The following is a 19,489-nucleotide window of genomic DNA, read 5'->3' on the forward strand; positions in this document are numbered from 1 at the left end:
GAACAGGAAGGACTCAAGGACCTGAGTACCATGATTCATTTCAACAACAATTTAGCAAGCAATTTATTAAGCTTTTATTCTATGTTAGATGTTGGTGAAATAAAAACAAAAATGAAACACTACCTGCCCTCAAGGAACTAATATTCTATTGGTGGAAAACCACTTGTTGACAGATAAGTAAATACAAAAACATAAATAGAATAAATACAAATAAATTGCCGATTTGAAAGAACATCAATAAATGAGATAAGGGGAGGCCTCTCAGAGGAGGTGTGACATCTGAGGTAAGCCTTGAAGGTAAGGAGAAAGAGCTGGTATAATAAGAGGGTTAGTATCAGTTGTAGGAATCACGTATCAAAGTGGACTTTGATCCTAAATCTTCTTGCTTCAGAGCCAGAGATCTTTCCCCTGTGATATACTTTAGGAATTGCTTATGTCAACCATCCCTGCTGGAGTCAAGCCTTAATTACACCTTCTACATATTGCTCCTAATTCCTCCATCTTGGGCCAAGCAGAAAAATTATAGTTCTTCTTCCTCACTATGACAAAAAAGGATGGTCAAAGCATAGTATGACAGATTGCAAAGATTTCAAAGGATGACATGAACAAAGTATTGTGTGGGAAGAAAATTTAATTTAGGGTCAGTGGATCTGTTTCTGAATATCAATTCTGATAAAATGATGGGTCAATTGAATATATATTTTTAAAAGTTTTCTATATATATGTGTATGTATGTGTGTGTGTATGTATGTATGTATATATAGTGTTTGTATGTATGTATGTATGTATGCATGTATACACAAAGTATGTATTAGTGGGAGGACTTGAATCCAGGGCCACTTCTCTATCCAACCCTGCTTCTCTCAAGTAACATGAAATTTAATGGAAATAAATATTCAAATGTTATATTTAGGCATGAAATATCAACTTCACAAATAACAGATTGGAAAGGCACAGCTAGGGGAGAGTCCCATGTAAAATTATTTGAGAGGGTAGAGTGTCAGTGAATTTCAAACTTGTGAAGCAATGGTATACCATAGACACCCCCAAAAAAGTTAGTGTGGTCTTACATTACATTAAGAAAGCCATAATGCCATATACAATAGAGACAATTGTGTACTACTCTGGTCAGATGTCCTCAATACTTTACTCATTTTGCACATTAAGTTTATGAAGCCAAGTCAACAAACATTTATTAAGTCTCTAGTATGTGTCAGGTACTGCACTAAATGATATGGACATAAACAAATTAAAAAGAAAACAAAAAAAAACAGTTCCTGCCTTAGAAAAGATCATGGTATAATGTGGGAGATAACATATAAACAACTATAAATAACCAAAACAGACCAAATAAATGTATCACATTAAAAAAAATTGTTTAGGAATTAAGAGTCAAAATGTAGGCAAATAGGATGATGGAGGGCATAAAAACATATCATAAAGATTTTGGAAAAGAAGGAAAATTAAGCCAACACAAGACTTAATAAAGACATGATAGCCATCTTCAAATATTTGAATGATTGCTATATGGAAGCATGGTCATGCTTTTTCTATTTAGCTCTGTAGATAGAAGTAGGAATGATGGTTGAAAGTTGCAGAGTAGCAGGTTTTAGCTCAATTTAACAAAATCCTTCCTCACAACTTATACAATCCTACAGGTCAGTAGAAAGTGGAAGATCATCACTAGGAGTTTTCTAGCAAGAAGTAGATCACTACTTGCTGTGAATTTTGTGAATGGCTTTCCAGCACTCATATACCTTCGTCCAACTTGGAGCTTCTGTGCCTTTTTACTGTGTTATTCTTACATAAAATGAAGTAAGGAGATTGAGCTAGTATTAGAGATTATGCTTGAGGATATAATGGAACATATTGAGAATATGGGCATACCTAAGTTTCAAGGGAATGGCCTGGCTGATGTAACTTATGATAAAGATTCAGGAGGAAGCATTAGTTTTTGCACCACTCATTCTTTAGGATTAGATTATTTAGTTTCCTATTAATTTTTTAATATATGCTTCCATGGCTTTTTATTGAATGCACTTTTTATTGCATTATAGTTTGGAAAGTGTGCATTTAATACTTTTGCTTTCCTGTATTTGGTTATGAGGTTTTTATGCCCTAATATAGGATCATTTTTTGTGAATGTGTCATGTAAAGGTGAGAGGAAGTTATATTCCCTTCTATTCCCATTCTGTTTTCTTCAGAGGTCAATCACATCTAATTTTCCAAGATTGTATTCACCTCAAAAGGGAAAGCACCTATTTGTACAAAAGAGTTATAGCAGCTCTTTTATGGTGGCAAAGAATTGGAAATTGTAGGGATACCAATCAGTTGGGGAATGTTTGAAAAAAGGTGTCATATATGATTGTGATGGAATACCATTTGTGCTATAAAAATGATGAGCAGGACACTTTTAGAAAAACATGGAAAGACTTACATGAACTGATGCAAATCATAACCAAATACAGAAAAGCAGAAGTATTAATGAGCAGAACCTGTAGAACATTGTACAAAGTAACAGCAATACAGTACAATGATCAATTGTGAGTGACTTAGCTATTCTCAGAAATACAGTGATCCAAGACAATTTGGAAGGATTTATGATGAAAAATACTATCCACCTCTAGAGAAAGACATTTTTTTTTTTTGCTTTTTGGTAAGGCAATTGGGGTTAAGTGACTTGCCCAGGGTCACACAGCTAGTAAGTATTAAGTGTCTGAGGCTGGATTTGACCTTAGGTCCTTCTGACTCCAAGGCCAGAGCTCTATTCACTGCACCATCTAGCTGCCCCCAGAGAAAGGCATTTTGGAGTCTGAATGCAGATTGGAGCATACATTTAAAATTTTCTTTATTATTCTTGTTTTTTTTTTGGGGGGGTCTGCATTTTATTTTACAGCATGACTAAAATGGAAATATGTTTTGCATGACTATACATGTATATTTTATATCAAATTTCTTGCCTTACCATGGGTGGGGAGAGAGAAGGAAGGGATAAAATGTGGAACTCAGAACTTTAAAAAAAGAATGTGTTTTTTGTTTATATGTAACAGATAAATACAATAAAATATTTTTTTAAAAAAATTCTAATCATCTCTTTAATTTCCTTTTTTTAATTAATATTTGGTTATATTTGTCTAGCTCTGAGAAGGGAAAGTTGAGATATCATACTACAATAGTTTTTCTGCGTATTTGCTTCTTTAAATAAGTTAACTTTTCCTCTAAGAATTTGGATGCTAAGCTATTTGTTGCATGTACTTTTAGTATTGCTATTACTTCATTGTCTATGGTACCTTTTAGAGAGATGTGGTTTTCCTGCTCATCCCTTTTAATTAGGTATTTTTCTGCTTTTACTTTGTCTAAAATCATGATTCCTAACAGTTACTTTTTTAAAAAAAAAACTTTTTTGGCATTGCCAAACACTATCTGTTCCTACATCCAGTGCTAGCACAGAGGTCCCCTGTAATTTCGTTCTGACCATTTGCCAGGTTCCTTAATTTTCTCTGGCTTGAAAGCTCCAGAAGCTGCTGCTGCTTCTGTTGCCCCCACTTAGTTCCATCACTGGTGTTTCATTCACAAGGAGTCCAGACCATCCTCCATCCCCATGCCACAGACCTCTCCAACCTCCTAAGTTGTCTTGGCCTAGAAGAATGTTTCATGCTGCCCCTTTTGTTGGCTCTGCTACTTCAGAATTCACTTTAAGGAGTTATTTTAAAGTTTTTCAGAGGGGAATGTTGGGAGAGCTGAGCTCAGTGTTCTCTCTATTCCGCCATCTTGACTCCACCCTTGAGTTATTTTTAAAAAGAATTTTTTTGTTTGCTCCTCCAACGCTAATGACTATAAGATAGCTATGCAAAATAAAGAGTATTAGATGAAAGAATATCTGAAAAGTCAAGTAAGTTAGAAATGTTCCTATTGATTAAAAATATAACAGCGAGTAGGCAAAGATTACTAAAAAAAAGGAAACTAGAACTGACTTGAAAGTGCCTTTATAAGCTGAGGGACTACTAGAAAGATGAATTATGTATGTGTATTATTTTCAAGTTTAATTTTCAGATTCCCTAGGACCAAAGATGCATATATACAATATTCCTATGCTTTAAAAACTTGTACTGTCACAAATGGTGTATTTCCTTTCTCTTCAAGTTCATCACCTCTCAAGAGCTATGGAGAAACTGTTGAAATAACCATAGCAGCAGATACAGAGTAGTAGTAGATGGAATGACCTGGGCTTTGTTTGGAAAATGTAGCTCCAAAGAAAATAAGCATCCCAGTCATATCTATCGAATCAATTCCATCTGTCTAGCATTTATTCCTTTTCCTCATAAGCTTGTGACTACATTCCATGATTTGTTTGCATTGAGTATTTTTAACTCATAGTAAGGAAAAAGATGTCATAGTTAAATAGAGAATCTAAGGCACCATAAAAATGATGACAGCACAATTTGGGATTCAAAAACAGGGAATATGGGTTCCATTGACAACCAGAAAAAGTGATCTACAGCCAAATTTGGAAACCCATATTGTTTACTTACATCCAAGCTGCAAAATATGGTGCTGGGCTAATGGAGGCCATTCAGTTAAGCAGCTGAGAAGCACTATGATTTACTGCTGAATTTAGGCTTAGTATCTTTCTGTAATTGTTGCTGATTACCTGGTTTGTTGCCTGATAGACATTTTTGTAGTATTTTAAATTTCTGGACCCTTTTCAAATGACTCTGTGAGCCATCAGCTAAAATTATTTCAACATACCAGTTTTAAAAAAAATGTCCAAATGCAATAAAATGGTCATGACTTGATCATGGCAGAACTTAAATCTAAGGGAAAAAACACTTTGGATGCCAATGAGCCATGCTTTTATCCATGTGGGTATTTCTCCCACCAACCAAGATAATGAGATCCTACTCATCTTAGTAGGTTATTTTGTAAATGGCTACATCCAAAATATTTCATCACCTGGTGGCTAAATGTCTGTTTATAAGCCTGTCTTTAGCTTTTATTCAGGATGGTTCTCAGATGGTAGACATTACCTGGACTCAAAATCACAATCATCCTATCATAATGAGATGACTGAGAGAATGTCTTTCCCTGGAAGCACAGTGATGATGCTGTAAAGAATTATTTTAGTAAAGGAATAAAATATATCAAGCAAAAAAAAAAATCTAGATCAAGTAGTATTTTATTGGGCTCCCGAAAATATTTGTGTGTGTGTGTGTGTGTGTGTGTGTGTGTGTGTGTGTGTGTGTAATTTCAAAAGGAGTTGAGATGGGACTCAAGTATCTAATCGTTACTTGAGTATATGTAGCCCATAGAGACATCATGGTAGAATGAAGAGTGCACTGTGTGAGTCAGGATGTGAATTCAAGTTTTTCCATTGCTGTTTAACTAGCTGTATAAACTTAGCCAAATTACCTAACTCTGCGAAACCTCAGGCTCCTGAACTTCAAATATGAGAATAATGACCTGGCATTACTTACTACTATGGAAGTGGTCTGGTGAATTTCAATTACTACGTACATGTTGGTTAATACTATTTCTTCTCTGAAGTGACAGGAAATAATTTTACCATCTTGAGAGTACTACACTACAAATGTTCTCTCTCATTCTACTATGTTTACTTTGTAATTTTTTTTCCTTTTAATTTTCTTTTCCATATGAAATCCTTTTTTTAAGGATAAAACCTATTTTGAGTTATTTATACAGATTTGATTTTGAATCAGTATTTCCTCTGTTTAAAGGATAATTAAATATTAAATCTTTCCAGTGAAACCAAGACAGCAAAAAGTGAATGAAAGTTACAAAGAAAATTTGGGCTTGATGGCAGAAGTAGAGACAGATTCTTTATTATTCTTTATTATTAAATTTATTATTTGATATGATATATTATTATATTTATTATTAAATTATTATTATTAAATAATAATCAGAGCCATCCGAAGATGAAATGATTGCTTGCTGTAAAGATGAATCTTGTTCGGCTCTGGGCTGCACTAAGTGTCCTCTGAGGTCCCCTTCAGCTCTGAGATTCTATGATGCTGGGAGGGATGGTTAACATTTTGTATCATAATTAACTATATTAACAAGAGAAACATAAATCATATGATTATATTAGTAAACAAAGAAAGCTTTTGTCAAAATATATTACTCATTCCTGTGGAAAATCATTAGAAAAATGGGGATAAATGGACATTTCCCTAATATGATAAACTGCATATATCTAAAGCTGAGTCAGAATTATATATAAGAATGATAAAGGAGAATACTTTCTATTAAGAAAAAGTAAGATAAAGTAAGACTGTACATTACCACCACTGCAATTTGATATACTGTTATAAATGTTACTTATTGTAATAAGAGAGAAAAAGAAATTAGGGAACTAATTATAGGCAAAGAAGAAACAGGATCATCAATTACTAAAGCTGATATACTAGTGTACATCAAGAACTAAAGGAAATTAACACAAGTAATAAATTTATCAGAGATGAAGGATATAAAAATCATATACATCTGAAACACTTTTATATCCTACCCCCTCTCACAAAAAGCAGAAAAAAATAAAGAGAATTCCCCTTAAAATGACTATGGGATGTCTAAAATAATGGAAACTTTATATTTTAAGTTTCATATAGGAACATATGAATGAAACTACAAAACACTAAGGAAATACAGATATCTAAACAATTAAAGAAATTTTAATTACTCATGGGTAGATTGAGCCAGTATAAAATGCAATACTATTTAGATTAATTAATTGAAAGGTTATACCAAACAAATTATCAGAGGATTAATTTGTAGAACAATAAAAATCATAACAAGACTGCTCTGCAGTGAAAAAGTTAAGAATCTCAAGGGAAATGGTGGGGAAAAAGTTGGAAGGAAAAGGGACTGTTATTACCAAATTTCAAATTATTATAAAGTCAGTAATCATCAAAACAATTTGGTGCTAGTTAAAACAACAGATAGGGATACAAGATACCAAAATGAAATAAACTAGCAGCATAATATTCAACAAACCTAAAGGCTTGAGTGACTGGGGTAGGGAATCACTGACACAAAATGATTTGAAAACTGGACAGCAGTCAGGCAGAAATTTGGCTTAGAACAAACATCTCCTATCATCATATCAAAGATTATCTCTCAATGGATAAATGGACTAGATATAAAAGATCACATCATAAACAAATCAGAGAAATGAAAAAGAAATTATCTTTCAAGTCTATGGATAGGGGAAGGTTTCACAAACAAACTATAAAGATCACAGAAGATAAAATTGAATTTTGATTACACAATATTAAAAAAAAAAGTTTACACAAATACAATGCAGCATTAAAGCTGGCATATACAATTGGAAAAAAAAATCTTTGCAGAAAGTTTCATTGAAAATAGTCTGATTTCCAAGATATATAACAAATTGATTCAAAATCATAAGGATTCCCCTTTTGATAAATGGTCAAAAGATGAACAAGTTATTCTCAGGGGAAGAAATCCAAATTATCAGGAAATTATGGATGCAAGATACAAAATGAGAAATATATGTTTGGATATAACCAGTGAGGAAATTTGTTTTATTTGCCCATGCACACAATTGCCAAAAAACTTTTGTTTTTCCTTTTTCTCTCCCCTCCTTCTCCCATTTGGGTACAGTATATATGTGGGAATGAGTGGAAATGAATGCTTATCAATTGAAATCAAAATTATATATGTATAATATCTCTTTCACAACACACACACACACACACATAACCACACACATATATGTACATACAGACACATTTATGTATTTAAATTCTTGTTAACTAAATGAATGAGCCCTCCCCCCAAGTTTACTTTGGCTAGTCCTTGAACAACATTTTATAGAGACTATCCCTGGGCCCCTACTAGACATCTTTCCAGCTTTGTAGGACTTGCCAAAACTAATGTTCAATTGGCATAGCCGTCAAAAACCCAGGGTGAATGTCATAGCTTGATAAGATACAAGAACAAGATTTTAATGGAAGAGTGGGTGCATTGAGAATGATATACACATGTGAAAAAGGAAAGTGAATACCCACTGCCATATATGAGGAGGAAAGATATTATAGGATTTTTTTGGCCTCATAGTAATAAAAAATAATAATAATCTTTTCTATAAGAAATATGACATCACAGATAGGGAGTGACTTCCATACTGCCATTTGGCATAAAACCAGAACCAGAAATCAAATTTACTGAAATACTCCTCATACACCATGCTGCTTATTAGGTATAGTTTCCTCAAAACTATTAGTAATTAATTCTGAAGAAAATTATTTAGACAAAAAGTCTAGACAAAAAACATTTGTTAAGTACTTATTATTTGCTGGGCACAGTTCTAAGTGCTAGAGATACTAAGAAAGACAGAAAGACAAAAGACAGCTCCTGCTCACAGTCTAACAATGAACAAGCAAGCTGGAAACCAGATAAACTGGATACAATCTCAGAGGGAAGGCACTAAGATTAAATAAGACTGAGAAATGCTCCTTGGGAAAGTGATATTTTAGCTTAGACTTTAAGGAAGCCAAGATGCAAAACCAAGGAAGGAAAGAATACTAGGCATGAGGGATAGTCAGTGAATATACCCCAAGTGAGGAGATGAAGCATCTTGTTTGAGAACATCAAGGAGTCCTGTGTCACTAATCTTAGACTATGTGGAGGGAAATAAGATATAAGAAGACTGAAAAGGTAGTAATGGGACAGTTTATGAAATGTTTTAGAAGCTAACCAAAGGATTTTATATTTGATCTGAAAGTAAAAAATGGGAGCCACTGGTGTTTATAGAATGGTAAGTGGGGAGAAGGTGATGTAGTCAGACCTAGACTTTAGGAAGATCACTTTGACAGCTGAATGAAAGAGGAATCTGAGTGAAAAGAGACTTGAGTCAGATAGATTAACCAGAAAGCTATTGTAATAGCCCAGATAGGAATAAATCACCAACTCAATTTTGAAGTAGACTCAATGTGTTTTTTTCTGAAGTAGCTTCAATATTTGTTTGGCCTAAAATTGCCATTTTTTCTATGTAGGGGATACATATAGCATGATTAAAAAGCAAAGGAAAAGAGGGGGCAGATGAACAGGAATATGACCTATTCAATCTTTTCTCTTTGTTGTTTTATACAAAGAATAGAAGATATCAGTCTAATTATCCTTATGTGAAGAGGACAGAGTAGCAGAAAAAAAATCATCAAACTTTTATTCATTATCCTACCAACAGATTTAGAAATGTTTCATATTGATTCTTGATAAGGAAATTCAATAAAAAATGACAGCGTATCATTTCTTCCAGCTCAAGTCAACATTGCGAAATATATAGAGGGTCTGCAGATACTGAAGATAGGATTTGTCTCAGAATAGCCATGCTTAGCATTCTAGTTAAGGGAAAGGTTTTGCACCAGAAAAAATATGTCTTAAACCCAGCACAGAAGGGCCTAAACTTGTGTAGGGTTCAGTAATAGGTACCAACTGACAGCTGTGTTTCCAGTAACTCATTTTTAGGTTACAATTGCAGAGCTGACTGAAAAAAAAAAACCAAAACCTTGCAGCAATGGGAGGCATTCCAGGATAAAGAGGGATGATGAGCCCTAGGCTATGTAAGAAGGAAGTCCAGAAGCTAGTAATTGCTCTATTGTTCTGATGTCAGGAGCAGAGTATGGTTTTAGTTTCTGCTTCCATCCCAGTCTGAAGCCTGTGGTGGAATAACTCAGGTAGGAATCTCAGACAAGCAAGCCTACAGTTCTGTCACTCTGAAGCAGCAGAGTTTTCAGTTGGCTGACAGTGACTGAAACCAAAAGCAGTATGTTGAACATCCAAAGGGAGCAAGCCAGCTGGCATGTTGCTCAGAACCAAACCCAGGTCAAGTACTTGAAGAATCTAAATGAATGGGGTAGTATTGAGACTTTTCCCTGGATCATACAATGTTGTAATGCTGAAAGCTTGCAGATCCCCAGCCTGACCTGTCCTGAGATCCTAGAAAAAACACAATACTCGCTGTCCACAAGAAGCAACAAGTCCATGTCATGCAATTCCTCCAGAATTGCAGAGCACAAGCATGACATCATATCATAAGTCAAGAAGTAGGCTGGAAGAATGAGCAAACAAGCAAACAAACAAAAAGGATCTCATCATAAAGAATTATTGTGGAGAAATTTATATTCAAGATACAAATTCAAAAGAAGACAATAACTCTAAAACATCCATAAAGAAAGCCTAAAAGAAAAAACTCAACTTGGGCTGAGTCCAACTTGAATTCCCATAAGAAATGAATCAAGAATTTTAAAATGTTTCAATAAGTATTTTCATAATTTTTAAATGGTTTAGTAAAAAAAAATGAGTGTGCATTGTTGGTGGAGTTGTGAAATGATCCAACCATTTTGGAGAACAATTTGGAACTATACCCAAAAGGCTATTAAAATGTGCATACCCTTTGACACAGCAATGGCATTTCTAGGGCTATATCCCAAAGAGATCATACAAATGGGAAAAGGACCCACATGTTCAAAAATATTTATAGCAGCTCTTTTTGTGGCAGCAAAGAATTGGAAATTGAGAGGATGCCCATCAACTGGGGAATGGCTGAAACAAGTTGTGGTATATGAATGTCATGGAATACTATTGTGCTATAAAAAATGATGAACAGTCTGATTTCAGAAAAACATGGAAAGACTTGTATGGTCTGGTGCTGAGTGAAATGAGCAGAACCAAAGGAATGTTGGACACAATGACAGCCATGTTGTGTGATAACTAATATTGATAAACTTAACCATTCCCAGTAATACAAGGATCTAAGACATCTCCAAAGGCCTTGTGATGGAAAATGCTATCCACATCCAAAGAAAGAACGATGGAATTTGAATGCATATTGAAGCATACTATTTGCGAGTTTTTTTTTTCTCTTCTGTTGAGTTTTGTTTCCTCTTTCTGGTGGTTCCTCCTCTTGGTTCTAATTCTTACTTACATCACTAATGTGAAAATATGTTTAATAGGAATGTATATGTATAGCTTATATCAGATTGTGCGCCATTTTGGGGAGGATGGTGGGGAGGAAAGGGGGGAAAATTTTAAATTCAAAAGCATACGGAAGTCACTGTTGATAAATCAAAATAAATTAATAAAAAATAAGAGTGGTAGATAAAAAATAAAATTATATTATAAAAGAATTGGGGCTTCAGGGGTCAGATCCATCATGGCAGAGTAGAGAAAACACTCAGCTAAACATTTCCCTCCAAACAACTTTAAAATTACTCCTCAAATTGAATTCTGGAGTGGAAGAATCAACAAAAGGCTAAAAGGAAACTTTCTTATAGCCCAAGACAATTAAGGATATCAGGAAAAGATCTATGTTATGGCAGTGGAGGTTGACTTGGAACCCACATGAATAAAATACCAGCATGAGAGAAGCAGCAGCATCTTCTGGAGCTCTAAAAATAGAGAAAATAAGGGGACCTGGAAACTGATCAAAAAGAGATTACAGGGCACCCATCTACTAGCATTGGACACTAGAAAAAGTGCTGTTTGGCACCTCCATTGCCTATATGCACTTCTGGGTCACTGTCTGAACACAAAAAAAGCTACTATGGTGACAGGGAGGATCAAGATATGAACTCAGAAGAAGACAATAAAGTCAAAATAGCTATAAACAAAGTCTTGAAGGGGAAAAAATGTGAATTGGACATGAGTCTAACAAGAATTGCTAGAAGAGCTAAAAATGATATTCAATATCAAATCAGAGTAGTAGAGGAAAAATTAGGTAAAGAAATTAGAGTGAAGGAAGAAAATTATGAAAAGACAATAAACATATTGGTACAAGAGGCAGACAAAACACCAAAGAAAATAACACCACAAAAACAAAATTGGCCAAAAGAATAGAGGTACAAAAGATCACTGAAAAAATCCTTAAAAATTAGAATTGGCCATGTGAAAGCTAATGACTCCATGACGTATTAAGAAATAATAAACAAAGTCAAAAGAATGGAAAAAAAAACAACAAAAGAAAATGTGAAATATTTCATTGGTAAAACAACTGTCCTGAAAAAAAAAAAAAGAACAAGAATAGATAGATAGTTCAAGAATTATTTGACTACCTGAAGGCAAGATCAGAAAAAGAGCCTAGACATCTTATTCCAAAAAAAGATATGAAGGAAAACTTTCTCAGTATCTTAGAATCAAAGGGTAAAATAGAATTTAAAGAATTCACAATCAATCACCTAAAAGAGATTCCAAAATGAGAACGACTAATAAGATTGTAGCCAAATTCCAGAGAACTTAGATAAAAAAATAAATACTTGAAATAGCCAGAAATAAACTATTCAAATATAATTAAGCCTCAGTCAGGATCATACAAGATTCAGCAGCTACCACCTGAAAGGATCAGAGGGTTTGGGAAATGATAACCTGGTTGGCCAAAAAAGCTGGGATTACAACCAATAATAACCTACCCACCAAAATTGAATATAATCCTTCAAGAAAAAAAATAAATATTTAGTAACATAGAAAGGCTTTCAGACATTGCTAATAAAAAGACTAGAGCTTAATAAAAGATTCAATTTTCAAATATGAGACTCAAGAGAACCATAAAAAGGTAAACATTATAGATAAATCATAATGGAATCAATAAGGTTAAAATGTTTATATTTCTACATGGGAATATTTTATATATATAAAACTTCTAAGAACTTTGTCATGATTAGGGGGTTTAGGAGGATTTTACATATAAAGATGTTCAGTGGTGAATTGATTAATGTTGAGATATATTTTTTTAATTGGATGGTTGAGAAAGCAGGCTGATGTGGGAGAAGGGGGAATGGAGAATAATGGGAGAAATAATCTTACATAAAAGAGGAACACAAGGAAGAACTTTAATAGTGAAAGGGAAAATGTGTATGTTGGGGGCAAGCAACACTTGAAACTCACATTTAAATTGGTTCAAAGAGGGAAATACACACACACACACACACATACACATATATACATACATCAAACTCAATTGGAAAAAAATAGGAATTCTATATTTCCCAACATGGAAGTAGGAGGGAAAGGGGATAAGACAAAAAGTGGGTGATAAAAGGGACAGCAGATAAAAGAAAGCATTGGTTAGGAGCAAAGCAGCCTTTAGAGAAGGGGCTGGATAAAGAAAGAGAGAAGGATAAATAGAAGAAAATAGGATGGAGAAAAATGAATGTGAATGGGAGAAACACACACAAAATGAAAGCAGATAGCAGAATGGATTATAAACCAAAATCCAACAATATGTTACCAGAAATTCTTGAAACAGAGAGACACACATAGAGTTAAAATAAGGGGCTGGAGAAGAATCTATTATACTTCAGCTGAAGTTAAAAAAAAAAAGCAGAGGTAGCAATTATTATTTCAGACAAAGCAAAAGGAAAAATAGATCTAGTTAAAAGGGATAATAAGCAGGGAAACTACATCTTGCTAAAAGGCAACAGAAGCGAATACTATACATATATGCATGTTATAGCCTCCAAATTCTTAAAAGAAAAGTTAAATAAATTACAGGAAGAAATCAAAAGTAAAACTATAGTAGTGGGGGACCTCAGCTTTCCTTTCTCAGAGCTTTCTCAGATCAATCTAACCATAACATAAAAGAAAGATGTTAAGGAGATGAATAGAATCTTAGAAATGTTAGATATGACAGAATTCTAGAGAAAACTAAATGGGAATAGAAAGTGGTAGTTAAGAGAAAATTTATATATCCAAACACTTATATCAATAAAAGAGAGAAAGAGTAGATCAATGAATTGTACATGAAACTAAAAACAAATAAACAAACTGGAAAGAGCAAATTAAAAATTGCAAATTAAAAACCAAAATAGACATCCTTGAAATAAAAAAGAAAGATTAATAGAATTGAAAGTTTAAAAAAAGTGAACTAATGACTAAAACTAGGAGCTGGTTTTATGAAAAAAAAATCAATATAATAAACCATTGTTTCATTTGATTTAAAAAAGAAGAAAACCAAATTACTACTATAAAAATGAAAAGAGTAAATGCAACACCAGTGAAGATGAAATTAAAGCAGTTATTGAGAGTTATTTTGCCTACTTATTTGCCAGTAAAGCTGACAATCTGAGTAAAATTGATGAATATTTACAAAAACATAAACTTTTCAAATTAACAGAAGAGAGAAAAAAAGCACACTTAAATAACTACCTTAAAATAAGAAGAACTTGAACAAGCCATTAATGAGCTCTCACAGAAAAAAGACTAGATATATTTAGAAGTCAATTCTACCCAAATAGATAAGGAAAACTTAATCTCAATACTATATAAACTATTTTTATAAAAGATAAAAATGGAGTTCTACCAAATTCATTTTATGATACAGCTAGTGTGTGTCAAAACTTAAATGCCAGGTCTTTCTTATTTCCTCTATCCACAATGCCAAAATGTTCTCTTTCCTCAAAATGTTTCTGTATATTTGACTCAGAGAAGCTGTGGTCAAAGAATATTTACATTTTGGGGGGATTCTTTTTTGGTTTTGACTTCTGTTCTCTTTTCTGTCCCCACCATCCCCCTCTTCTCCCTCTTGACTTTCCAAAGAGTTAGATTACAGATCGTCAGAACTGTATTAGGTCATACATGGCAATGCTCGCTATTTCAGGTCTCTGATTTTTCATGAGTGTGACATTTATATGGTAGTCCTGGAGAATCTTCAAGAAACACATGCCTTTTTCAGCACAATAAATCAGGCTATTCTTGTGCAATATCAAAGAAATAAAGGCATAGGGCATTCTGATTGGTGTTCCAGGCTTGAGAGAGAATATTTTAGTTATAAGCATTTCAAGACTGCCTTAATAAGACTTATTGGTTAAACTTTGTCCAGTTCCTGCTTTTGGAAGTATGAATTTACTATCACTGAAGAGTATGCCATCATTTATGCTATTTAGTGAGTTAAAATGACAGTTTCACTTTTCCTAACAAGAGTTTTCTCAGCCTTTGTACTTGGAAATGTAGATGATTAATTTCCCTAAGCAACTTCTCCCTTTTCTTTTTTCCTTACTTTGCTGAATGTGGACCAAATTCACCATTAATTAAGAAGAATGTACAGGCATTAACATTTGGCAAGTAATAGATCAGCCTTTCATCAGTTAAATGACCCCAGTTAGGCTATTTCTACACACTCAAGCAGTTTGATCATTTCAGCTGAATGGCCCAATTGTTTGATTACATCAACTCTTTGTGTATGAAAATAGTCAATTGGGTTTCCTTATAAATTTGATTTTAGAGAATGCAAGAACAGGAAAGGCCAAATGGAGACATCATGGCACAATTAAAAGAGAACTGAATTTTGAGTGTTGAGATTGAAGTCATGGTACCTGAGTTAGATCCCATTCAATATTTTCATTTCACAAATGAGGAATCCAAACCCCAAAACGGTGAGATGACTAGTCTATGGTTACAATTGGTGACAGAGCTCCCATTTCTGAGTGCGGTATTTTTTCTACTGTACTACACTATTTCAGCGCAATGAGATGGATAGATAGATGAAGTATTTACTAAGTGCTTATTATACGTCAGACATTGTGCTAATCACTGGATATAAAAATACAGTGAAACAAGACAGTCTCTGCCCTCATGGACCTTACAATATTAAGGGGGAAAACGATACATATAAGATTGTTTGGTAATGGTTCTATGTTTGCATGATGCTGGTGTGTAGGGATGCCCTGGTTCTGCACAATATTAGCCTATCACAGCTGAGGAACCCAGGAGTGGAGTCCAATTTTAAAGTGTGGAGAGATGAAGATGATGGCTAGGGTGAGTGCATCATGATGGTGTGGTAGCCAAGAAGTGAGGACAATATGTGTGTGCTCATTTTTCCATTCCTCTATTTTTAAAAAGTGTGCCAGGAAGGAAAGAAGGAAGAAAGGAAGGAAGGGTATCACATGCATACCCTTACCCCTGGTCTTAAAGACCAGCCTTAACCACAAATCACTCTGGTCCCAGACAAAACCTTTCTTGGTCACTGTTTGGGCCCTGATTGGCTCAGAAGAAATATAAATAACAATTGTTTCTGTTTCAGCCAGAAACTCTGAGGGTCTTCTTCTCCCAGATCTATTTTTTTTAAAGAGGCCATTCTTTGCCTCATTTTTAAAAATTGAGCCTTAATCACTGAACAGACCCTGCCTCAAACTGAGACCTGTTAAAGACCTTAGTTTGAAAAAGGCCAAGAACCCCACTGTATCCTGGGCCATCTCCAGTCATCCTGATCCATATCTGGCCACTGGACCCAGATGGCTCTGGACAAGAAAGTGAAGCTGGTGACTTTGCACAGACCTCACTCACTTAAATACAATTCACTTGCATGTCATGGCATCACCTCCCTGATGTCATAGTCCTCTTCAAGACTGAAGTCCCTTCAAGAATGAAGGACAAAGAGCAAAAAGTGTGCCTATTTTATTTCATGAATGGAAGCACTGGATAGTAGGAAGAGTTGGGCTTATAATTAGGAAAACTAGAGTTCAAGGGTTGTAAGGAATTAGGCTTCTAGCTCTGAATCTCACATATATATTGGCTTTGTGTCCTTGGGGAAATGCATTTAATTTCTATATACCCCAGTAAGAGAAGGAACTCCCATGAAAACATAAGTCTAGGCCACTGCCCCCCCCCAAAAAAAAAGGGTACACGTAGTCACTTACTAGCATTAATTGAACATGCAAACACCAGCTAAATATAGTCAGTTATCTTGTGTTGTTGTTTCAGGAAAGGGATTATGGAGATTTCTCTTATTTTAGATGCTGCCTAATATAGAAACAAGGAAGCAAGAATATAGGTTCTGGAAATGCAGAAAAGAGAGCACAGGAGAGATAAAACAAAGCATTTTGACTAGGTGTTGGGCACTCTTGCTCCTCCTTAAAGCATCAATAAAGCCCTAAATGGTGGGTTAAGTGATGTTTAATGGGCTTCTAAGAAGTGTTCCTACTAAAGACTTCTGGCTGAGATAAGAGAGGGACGACTACCAAACATTTCAGATGAGGTTCTATGTTTTATACATTTGCCATATATCTCAACTCTCTATTTAAAGCTTTCCTAAAGTGAGCTGGTCTCCTTAGCATCAAAACATATTGTTTCCAGAAACTGGTTGCATACATTCCCTAGCTTAAAAAATAAAATGTGTTTTTCTTTGTGACAGTATCACATTTGTTAGAACCAATACTAGTTGATGTGCTGGTATTAGCTTAATAAATAAGTAAGAAGCTTAAGAATTATATACCTTTATGAGTTTGTGAAGTGTATGTAGCAAGGAAATGGAAATAAATGTAAGTAATATTGGCTTAAAAAATAACCATACCCAAGAAAGTATTTCAAAAAGGCTAGAAGTCTTGGTGATTATTTATTTCAATCCCTTAGCTACTATGAATTATTTAAATAATATATATTTATACTGTATAGGACCTGTTTGTTTATTTTACTAGGGACAAATTACAGGACAATGTACTTAGTACAAAAGGGTACTTTTGATATTCTCTTTTTCACACAAAAGAATCCTTGAAACAGCATGTTACAATGACTGACAACTTGTAGCAGTCTTTTTTCATTGGGACATAAAATCTAGGCCCTTCATCTGCAGGGCACAGAAGTCAGATAATCAGTTATTGGAAAAAAAATAAAATTATGTGTTACATGCTATAATTTTTACTTATTCATCTTTCTGTGCCTCTCTCTTATGACACACATAAAGGAGAGTTAAAACAAAAAAAGCATGGGTTCAAATCTTCATTTTTCCACTTAACAGTTATTTAATTTTGGGCATGGCACTTAAATTTTCTGAGCCTCAATGAAAGGATTCTCCTTTCAAGAGAGGATGAGAATACGTAAATTACTTTCCTTTTGGGTAGTTGTTAATTTCGAATGAGATGACTGACAGTATGAACTATATACAATATGTATATACATATATATGCACATAAATACAGACACATATATACATACACATATACATATATAATAGTTCATATATATGAAATATTCTCATGCTTCTTAAATAGCTACATTCAATTACATATGCAAATTGCAGTGGAAAATACATGGACTTTAGAATCAGAAAACCTGGGTTTAAATCCTACCTCAGGCACTTCATACTTGGGTATATCTCTGGGATTAGTTTTCTTCATCTGGAAAATGAAAGAATTAGACTTGATGTCTTCTGAGGGCTCTTCTAGCTCCAAATCTGTGGTTGTAAGTCAACTCAGCCTAAACCATGGGTTAGCTGAGTTTTTTTTTTTAATTTGGTTTAGAAGTTTGTAAGTTTAGCACTGCATTAGTAGTTTATTCTTAAGGCTTTTGTTTTCATTAAGAGTAAACTGTGACCTGTGTGATACTGATCCCTCATTTATGTTTTCTTGTTCTTTATAGCTAAACTCCCAATAGGTATGTATAGCTGCGAAAAAGAGATCTGCTTTCCATCCTGACTTTTCTCAAAACCCCCAGGAAAGTATGTGCAGTTCCTCCCTGACAATAAAGGAAATGTCCTCCCTTGCTGCCTTTTCACTTAATTATACCTTTTTCTATGAAAATACACTCTTCCTTAAAACATTTAAACATCTTCATGGAATAGCATGCATATAACTACTGTATGAATTGACAATTAGAGTAAGAGGTGCAAGAACAGAGGCAAAATTTTGTAATTTTGTCACTAATTCCTCTCATTTTGAGGAATTTGAGCTAATTTTTGCCCTTTTCTCCAAGATGGAATTTTTTTCGCCTTTAGAATCAGATTCTCCTAAGGTTTGCCTGTGACTCTAGAAGCTATTATTAGGATGGTACCAAAAGCACTTCTAGGAGCTTTCCACCAGTCAGTATTAAAAAAAAATCATCTCCAGAGTTGACCTATTCACTCTATCAAAAATATAGGAATGGAACTAGTAAACTGGGTGACTGAGACAAGTGAGGGGGTAGAGTCGTGAACTAAGGGAAGGACTAAAAGATCATATATGGAAAGAAAAGAATCTAGAGTGGAAGAAGGCCTCAGGATCTCATGTTGGGCGCATGCCACACTTCATCTTCACTGTACTCCAGGTAGATTTCTTGAAAGCCTTTCCTGGTTGGAGGCAGAGGAATTGAATCCAAGGAATCTACTCTATTCAATTCACTTGCAAGTCAAAACATCACCCTCTGATGTTATTGATCCTCTTCGAGAATGAAGCATGAGCAAGGCTCTTTGAGTAGTAGGAGCTACCCCACTGGGGACCCAACAGCCAGTTTCAGTTGGGCAATGCTGCTATTACCTCCTTCCACTCCTCCTTCTCCTACTTCACCTCCCCTTCCACCTTCTCCTCCTTCTCCTCCTCTTCTTTCTCCTCCTCTTCCTCTTTTTCCTGTCCATATTTGGAGTCATACCCTTACATGTGGGTGTTTTGTCCAAAGGAATCTAAATTTCTATTGTTTATACTTTACAAAACATCTCGGAGTTTAGGGGTTAGATTTTTTTTTCTTCTCTACTTATTTATTCTCTCAT

Source organism: Phascolarctos cinereus, unplaced genomic scaffold, assembly GCF_003287225.1.
Source record: "Phascolarctos cinereus isolate Bilbo 61053 unplaced genomic scaffold, phaCin_HiC Scaffold_9;HRSCAF=440, whole genome shotgun sequence".
Lineage (NCBI taxonomy): Eukaryota > Metazoa > Chordata > Mammalia > Diprotodontia > Phascolarctidae > Phascolarctos > Phascolarctos cinereus.